The 8877-nt window shown below is 41.2% G+C and overlaps 1 long non-coding RNA gene across 1 annotated transcript; it reads left to right on the forward strand.

The window, feature by feature from the left end:
• Nucleotides 1–2146: 2146 nt before the first annotated feature.
• On the forward strand, nt 2147–5602 carry LOC142244554 (uncharacterized). The gene is made up of 4 exons (XR_012724588.1): nt 2147–2184; nt 4146–4218; nt 4489–4716; nt 5572–5602. It is a non-coding gene; the product is annotated as an uncharacterized LOC142244554 (long non-coding RNA).
• The last annotated feature ends 3275 nt before the right edge of the window (nt 5603–8877 follow it).

Here is an 8877-nt window from a genome sequence, read left to right on the forward strand (position 1 = left end):
GTGAGAATAAACGTTTATTTTTTTTTGTGTGCCCCAGGATGCGGCAATATAGCAGGATAGGGGTATATAGCAAGATGACGGCATATAGCAGGATGGGGTTATATTATGAGCAGAATGGGAGTATATAGCAGGGTGGGGGTATATAGCAGGATAGGGGTATATAGCAGGATGACAGCATATAGCAGGATGGGGGTATATAGCAGGATGGGGGTATATAGCAGGATGGGGGTATATAGCAAGGTGGGGGTATATAGCAGGATGGGAGTACATACCAGGATGGGGGTATATAGCAGGATGGGGGTATATAGCAGGATGGGGGTATATAGCAGGATGGGGTATATATCAGGATGGGGGTATGAAGCAGGGTGGGGTATATAGCAGGATGGAAGCACATACCAGGATAAGGGTATATAGCAGGATGGGGGTATATAGCAGGATGGGGGTATATAGCAGGATGCGGCCATACACCAAGATGGGGTATATAGCAGGATGCGGCCATATGCCAGGATGGGGTATATAGCAGGATGTGGCCATATGCCATGATGGGGTATATAGCAGGATGGGAGCACATACCAGGATGGCAGTATATAGCAGGATGGCAGTATATAGCAGTATGTGGGCTATAGCAGGATGAGGGACATATATATACAAGGCAGGAAGATCATTACCAGGATGGGGTACCTGAGTTAGAGAATTTGGGGAGATTACCCCCATAACAGTGTCAGCAGCAGATCCTCGCCCCAAGTGTGTCATGACCACATTTTTTGCTGAAAATTTTATCTTCCTATTTTCCTCCTCTAAAACCAGGGTGCGTCTTATGGTCCAGTGCATCTTATAGTCCGGTGCATCTTATAGTTCGAAAAATACGGTATATTGGCTTACCTTGTGAAAATAAACAAGTGAGGTGGGAATATATTTGGTTTTTATTAAGTTGCCTAATAATTCTGCACAGTAATACTTACCTGCAAAACAGATATTCTCCTAAGATAGCCAAATCCAAAAAAATCCCACTCCAACTTCCAAAAATATTAAGCTTTGATATTTGAGTCTTTTGGGTTGATTGAGAACATAATTGTTGATCAATAATAAAAAAAAATCCTCTAAAATACAACTTGCCTAATAATTCTGCACACAGTGTATTCTTTCACTACCAATTTGCATCTGCAGATGTGCACCAGATCACCTGTGTGGTAATCACATGATCTATGAAGGGAATTATGTGATATGTGATACATCGGGTGCTGGGGGGGCCCACGCCTTCAAAAACTGCCCAGCGTCCTGGCTACAGTTAATTTGCCCCTGGTTAAATGTATAATTTAATTTTTCTGACTCAGATGATAAAAAAAATCCAGATCAGCGGTGCAGTCAGCGGTGCAGTCAGCGGTGCAGTCAGTGGTGCAGTCAGCGGTGCAGTCAGTGGTGCAGTCAGCGGTGCAGTCAGTGGTGCAGTCAGTGGTGCAGTCAGCGGTGCAGTCAGCGGTGCAGTTAGCGGTGCAGTCAGTGGTGCAGTCAGCGGTGCAGTCAGCGGTGCAGTTAGCGGTGCAGTCAGCGGTGCAGTTAGCGGTGCAGTCAGTGGTGCAGTCAGCGGTGCAGTCAGCGGTGCAGTTAGCGGTGCAGTCAGTGGTGCAGTCAGCGGTGCAGTCAGCGGTGCAGTTAGCGGTGCAGTCAGTGGTGCAGTCAGCGGTGCAGTCATCGGTGCTCTGGACTTCCCTACAGGGCAAAGCATCGCGATTGAGGAACCATCTGTCAGTCAAAGCCCACCATCAAGATAGTTTTCACATGTGACTAAGAAATGTGTTACCTGCTACTCCAGTTCTGCTGTGTGCAGGCGCTCTTCTAGTAGATGGGATGTACAGAGCGGAGTCACTTCCGGTTCTTGGATGGTGGAACTTAGCATCACTTCCTGTGACCGGCCTGAAAACTTCAGCAACAGGGCAAAGTGCAAGAGGAAGCAGTGGGTGCACTGATGGTGAAAGCTGACATGCACTGTGCATTGATTTTTGTTGTCCATCCTCCAAGTCAGATTTGGTTGTAGAATTTGCTATGGCATCTGCTGCTATTGTGTTTAAAGTTGAATATTTGGTTAGAGGCGAAGCAGATACCTCAATGCTCTAAATCCATTGCTTATTCTCTTTCCTGTTTTCAGTTCCAGAGATTTCAGGAGCTTGTGCCAGAGGACAACAGGTAAGAGAAGGTGAGCCGAGGGCAGCTCTGAGGCATGAACTAATCTTAGACATGGTCTATTTACAAAGATCTGTTGTACCGTTCACCTGGTCAGGATATGTTGCAGCATGGAGAAAGTGGTGCCTTTTTATGATAAATAAGGGCTGATCACCTTTTTTGTAGAACAGAACACTATGCTCTGCCTTTTTGCTTACAGCTGTTTAACCTTTTCATGTCACATGACATATGGAGTACGTCATGGATCGTGTCAGTGTAATCCAAGCCATGGGCAGCCGGCAACGATCCCTACATACTCTATCTCAGCTGATTTGAATAGCTGACATGTGTGCCTACCAGGCACGAGTGGATTCATGATCCACCCGCTTCTGTTAACCCCTTAGATTGCGCTGTGAAAATGTCACAGTGCAGTGTAATTGCCGGACACGGTAAACATGGTTGTTTACCATCGGACGTCACGTGACGAGGTCACGTGAAGCCAATGGTTGCCATGTAATGGATCATGTGATGACTCTTGTAGCTCTCATGAGTCACTTCCTCTTACACCCGGCAGTGCGCCGTGTGTGAGAAGAGAGCTGCATTTCAGAAGACCTCAGCTGTGCAGCAGTGATCTACAGAAGTGAAGAAGCTGGGGGGACTAGTAAAATGAAAAAAAAGTTCAAAAAAGTTTTAAAAAATTAAAATAAAAAAAACTAAAAGTTTAAATCACCTCCCCATTTGCCCCATTCAAAATTAAAGGGTTAAAAAAAATAAAAAATATAGATATATTTAACATTGCCGCCTTCAGAAATGCCCGATCTATCAAGGTAAAAAATCAATTTATCTAATCGGTGAACGGCGTAGCGGCAAAAAATTCCAAACGCTAAAATTACATTTTTTCTCACTGCTAATTTTGTGCAAAATGCAATAACAGGTGATCAAAACGTAGCATCTACGCAAAAATGGTACCATTAAAAATGTCAGCTCGACAAGCAAAAAAATGAGGACTCTATATGGGTTTCGGAAAATGGCGCAAAAGGTTTCGCCACTTTTTTTTGGAGAAACTTGTGATTTTTTTTAACCCCTTAGATAAAAGTAAACCTATACATGTTTGGTGTCTTCAAACTCGAACCAACCTGAGGCATCACACCGACACATCAGTTTTACCATATAGTGAACACGGTGAATAAAATATCACAAAAACAGATGTGCGTTCACACTTTGTATTGCAATTTTTCCTCACTTAGAATTTTTTTGCTTTTTTCCAGTACACTATATGGTAAAAATCATGGTTTCATTTAAAAGTACAACTCGTCCTGCAAAAAATAAGCCCTTATGCGGCAAAATTAACTGAAAAATAAAAACGTTATGGCTCTCGGATGAAGGGGAGCAAAAAAAAAAACAAAATGGAAAATCGCCCCGGGGTGAAGGGCTTAAAGAGCATCTGGCATATTATTCTGTAATGCAATTTTAGGCAGGTATTTAATTTTAAATTTTTATTGTCATTAAACTAATAATAAAATGCTATAAGAAAGGGAATCATTTTCCCGGCAGGAGAGGTCCAATCTTGCCTTATTAGTTGTTAAGTTTGTATCAACATAATTGGTGAAAGGAAAGAGATAAGTCCAGTTCACCACATGTTACCTTGATTGGGTCTGGAGCACAGAACGCATCTCTGCCAAAGACGCCAATAAATGGGAGATAACAGGAAAAGATCCAGATGCACAGTCATAAAAATAACTTCATTTATTGATACAGAATAAATATTTTGATATTTTCAACAACAGGCTTATATTGTAAATCACCGAGGCGTTTCTGGAGCGTCAAAGATAATTGGTGATCTTTTGCCTTGGAGTACATTTTCCTGTTCAGAGAAAAGGAAATAGTTTTCTTAGTGGTAGAAGTCCGATCTTGACTTTTTGGTTGTTGCATTTTTGTTAAGTTAATTGGTGAGCTTTTGCCACTGAGTGAATTCTTCTATTCAGTGAAGGATGTTCATGATGTGCGATCAAGACGGTAGGACCATGTAGACGGGTGGTTGACAGTAACGCATCTTTGGTAAGTTGCTTTCTAGTTTCCTGGGTACCGGGCTGCCGGGTTGGTATCACTTATTGATTTATAGTGAATTATGCCCCTTGATAATCTGTCAATACATAATGGTTCTTTCACAACACTTAAAGAGTCTCGGGTTGATTGGTGAGAGATTTTCTTTACATTCTTTCCTCGTTGAAGCTGCAACAGTCGTCGTTGGGGATGGTTGGATTTCTTATCTTGTAAGGGCAGAATGGTAGATTGGTCAATTATTTCCTTTTCTTATTTTTTTTTCAGGCATCACTTTATGGATTTTTGGCCATTCATTTGTGCACTGGGCACTGAACCGAGCCTACAAAAGATTGTATGGTGATAACTTTTCCTGGTCTCTGGATACTTTACGCGTCTACTGGAAGAGCTTTAGAAGACTTTGGTGATAGAGTGCTCTTGACTCCATTCTTGAAATATGTAGTCTCTTTCCTGATCCAGACGCTATTATTTTTCATAGGGTTGGAAACGATGAGGGTAAGGCACCACTGAATGAGTCTTCTGAATTAAGAGGTATCTTTTTCCTGGTTCAGTTGGGAAAGCCAAGATCAAATTCTAGCTTTATAGTCCATGATAACTGTATAACATTAAAAGGAACCCCCAATTAAAGATTTTCTTTATCAGTTATAATTAAAATCAACAAAAAGTGATGTCCCAATATATATAAATTATCTAGTGGGTCGTAGTGGGCATTAACCTAAAGCGCAAACAAATGTATGGGGCTGATAGAAAAAAAGGGTAGGGGGGATATTTTTTCCCTAGTGTACCCTAAGGGTCCCTTGGCTCCAAGATTGACCCAATCACTTTTATTGACCCCTAAAAGAGGGACATTCCCCTGCCTCAATTGCCTTCAGTGCAACAATGTCCTTAAAGGAAACAAGGTTTACCATCCCCAAACAGGGCAGAGTTATCCCATGAATGGGTTCTTTACTTGTGACTCCTCTTTTGTAGTGTATGTAATCAAATGCCCCTGCAGATTGTTGTATATAGGCGAGACCACGCAACAAGTAAGGGACAGGATCTCACAGCACAAGTCCACTATTCATTGTGAGAAAATGTCTCTCCCACTATCATTCCACTTCCATCAGATGGGACACAGACTTTCACAGCTTAAATTCCAAGTGCTAGAACAGATATCCCAGCACAGACGGGGTGGTAACAGGGTTACCCTTCTCAAAAAAGGGAATCATTTTTGGATCTTCACCCTACAAACTTTGGAACCTAAAGGCTAAAACAGAGATTTTGACATTACTAGTTATACTTAATATTTAGTTCCATGTTCTTTATCTGGTTTATTTTTACTTTACTTATAATTTTCTCTCTTATTTTTAGTACTGCACGTAACCTGTCATAGGCTGTGGGATCACGTCAATCAAGTATTGGTAGAAGACAATTTTTTTTCCTTCCTTTTTCTCCTGTTATTTTTGTCTATATTGTATTTTTCTTTTTCTTTTCTTTTTTTCTTCTTGTTTTTACTTTATTTTTTAATCTTTATTTTTCTTAATTTTATTTCTTTTTTATTTTATTTTTCTTCTTTTTTATTTACATTGTATTTTTGTTTTGTTTTTATATTTTCTTGATTTTTTCTTGATTTTTTTATTTTTTTTTTTATTCTAGTCTTCTTTTGATTCATGTTTTCTTCTCCCTTTATCTACGTGCAGTACATAGTGATACTTTCTTGTATTTTCTCTAAAATTTCCAATACCCTTCATCTTTTCCTCCTGCTTCCACTTGTGGTGAGAATACAAATTCTGCTGTTTCTTATAATGTTAATATGTTACCTGACTTTAGAAATGTTGTTAGAGAAATTGTTAGAGAGGTTATTGAAGGTCAGGTTAGGGATGTGCTTCCGGTGAACATGGTTGGCGAGCCTCCTGTGTTAAACAGGTCTGGGGGCGTAGCTGAATCATGTTTAAAGGAAGCCCTAATATGTGAAATGTCCCCCCTAGGTTTTCTAAATGCGTCCATGAAGGAGCGCATTTGGAATAAGGAATTTGTAGATCTCTTTTCATTGCTTCCATCCAGCAAGGAGCTGGGTAGGGGTGAGAAAAGAGATGATAAAAGTGAAGGGGAGGATAAAAGGCGCGCTATGCCTAAATCTTTTTATAATTGGTTACAAGCATTTTGTATTTATTCTGCTGTGCTGGGTGAAAGGTTTCCAGGCTACTGTAGTGGCCTTTTCCAACATCTAGATAGTATTTTTGAGGCATATCGCAATTTTGGCGGTATGGCTTGGCTCAACTATGATGAGTCCTTTAGGCAGAAACTGGCGGTACACCCTTCTATGAAATGGGGGGTTAAAGATGTTGGTTTGTGGATTAATTTAATGCTCCCTTTGAGGAATCAGGGGTCTAGGCAGCCTTACTCAGCACAGCAGGGTAATAGCAAAAAAGGTGTCTGTTTTGCTTTCAATGAGGGACAGTGCAAATGGCTTAGTAATTGCAGGTTTCGGCATGAGTGCTCCTTCTGTGGGGGCAGTCATCCCATGTCAAAGTGCTACAAGCGGATTGCACAGTCTCAACAGCAAAATGGCACAAAGGAGATGCTTGTTAAGAGCATGGACTCCAGTGATTCTGGAAAACATGCAACCGTGGCTCGAGCGGTTCCCAGATCGGGAGAGAGCTAAATTAATTTTGCAGGGTTTTGATAAAGGTTTCCCTGTCCCTGAATTTTTGGGTGAAGGGTGTGTGTGGGTTGAAAATTTATCTTCGGTGGAAAAATATCGAGAGGTGGTGAAAGAAAAAATTTCTAAGGAAATTAAAGAAGGTAGAGTTGCGGGCCCTTTTACGTGCCCGCCATTTGTCAATTTTCGTTTGTCACCTCTGGGTATTGTTCCTAAAAAAGAAGTAGGTAGTTTCAGGTTGATACTTCATCTTTCCTTTCCAAGAGGGGCTTCTTTGAATGATGAAATCGATAAGTCGAAATCATCAGTTAATTATGCTTCTTTTGACCAAGCGGTGGATTTAGTCAGGAGTCAAGGGGTTAACGCTTTGTTAGCAAAAGCGGATATCAAGTCTGCTTTTAGGCTTTTGCCGGTTAGTCCCGAAGGCTTTAATTCCTTGGGATTTCAATTTGAGGACGGGTTTTATTTTGATATGTGCCTGCCTATGGGCTTTTCATTGTCGTGTTTTTATTTTGAAGCTTTTTCGACGTTTATTCATTGGTGTGTTAGTTTTGGTTACGTTAAGGGAGGGATTTTGCATTATTTAGATGATTTTTTGTTTGTGGGTGGGTCGTCAGATAGTGTTTGTTTAGAGTTGTTGCATAGATTTCAGGAATTGTGTCATAATTTCGGTATCCCATTGGCCGAAGAAAAGACGGTGGGTCCTTGCTGCTGTTTGGAATTTCTTGGTATCACTTTGGATTCAGAAAATATGGAGTGTAGACTACCAGAGGAGAAGGTGGTGAAGTTGAGGTCTGCTTTACAGGTGTTGAAGACAAAACATAAGGCGACTTTAAAGGAGTTTCAGTCAGTATTAGGACTTTTGAATTTTGCTTTACGTGTGATCCCAATGGGGAGAGTTTTCTCTAGGGGTTTGTATGAAGCGACGAAAGGTGTGCACTCTCCTAGAGCTCATATTCGGGTGACGAAGAAGTTGAGAGAAGATTTGTCTATTTGGTGTGAGTTTTTAGAGGTTTTTAATGGGCGTAGCTACTTACAATTTTCATTTGTGTCTTCAGATGAGCTGCGGTTATTCACAGGTGTGTCTGTGAGTGTTGGTTACGGTTGTTGCTTTGAAGGTTTTTGGTTGGTTGGGGTTTGGGATAGTACATGGGTTGTCAGAGGGGTTGTAAATAATCGGGTTGTGTTAGAGTTATTTCCTATTGTTGTTGCTAGGGTGGTTTGGGGACCTTATTTAAGGGACAGAAGGATTTTGCTGTTGTCAGAGAGCCAAGGAGTGGTTTTTGCTATTAATACTTTGTCTTCTAAGTGTGTGTGGGCGGCTAGGTTATTGAGGCACTTAGTCTTATTTTGTTTAAAAATGAACATATGGTTGAAAGTTCGCTTGGTTAGTAAGGTTAGCAGCGAAGCAGCTAAAGTTCTTTCTTGTCACCAGCTGGATGTGTTTCGCTCGCTAGTTCCGGACGCGGAAGTAGATGGCATTCCTTGTCCTCCGCACCTGTGGGAGCTAATTTGGAATTAATCCCAATTTTTATAAAGAAGTCTGTGGCTTCAAGAACATGGGCTGACTATTCAGCTGCATGGAGAGTCTGGACAGGGTTTTGTGATGCGATGGGTTTTAATTATTATGATAATAACCTGCGATCGGTTATGTTATTGATTAATAGTTTGGGTATGAGGAAATGGTCATTTTCCTCGATTGCAAAATTTTTGGCTGGAGTGTCTTTTTTCTTAAAGCTGGCTGGGAAATCCACATTGGTGAGTTATTTTCCGGTAAAGCAATTTCTAAAAGGATATAAGAGGGAAATGGGTCAGCCGGATAAAAGACTTCCAATTTCCTTTACCCTGCTGAGGAAGCTTTGGTCAGTCCTTAGTTCTGTCTGTAGGGATGCTTACGAAACGTGCCTATTTAGGACTGCTTTTGTCCTGGCATTTTTTGGTGCATTCCGTATTGGGGAAATGGTATCGCGGAGCAAATCAGGCCAGTCGGGCTTGTTATTAGAGGACATAAGAAT

The sequence above is a fragment of the Anomaloglossus baeobatrachus genome, chromosome 6 (genome assembly GCF_048569485.1).
Source record: "Anomaloglossus baeobatrachus isolate aAnoBae1 chromosome 6, aAnoBae1.hap1, whole genome shotgun sequence".
Lineage (NCBI taxonomy): Eukaryota > Metazoa > Chordata > Amphibia > Anura > Aromobatidae > Anomaloglossus > Anomaloglossus baeobatrachus.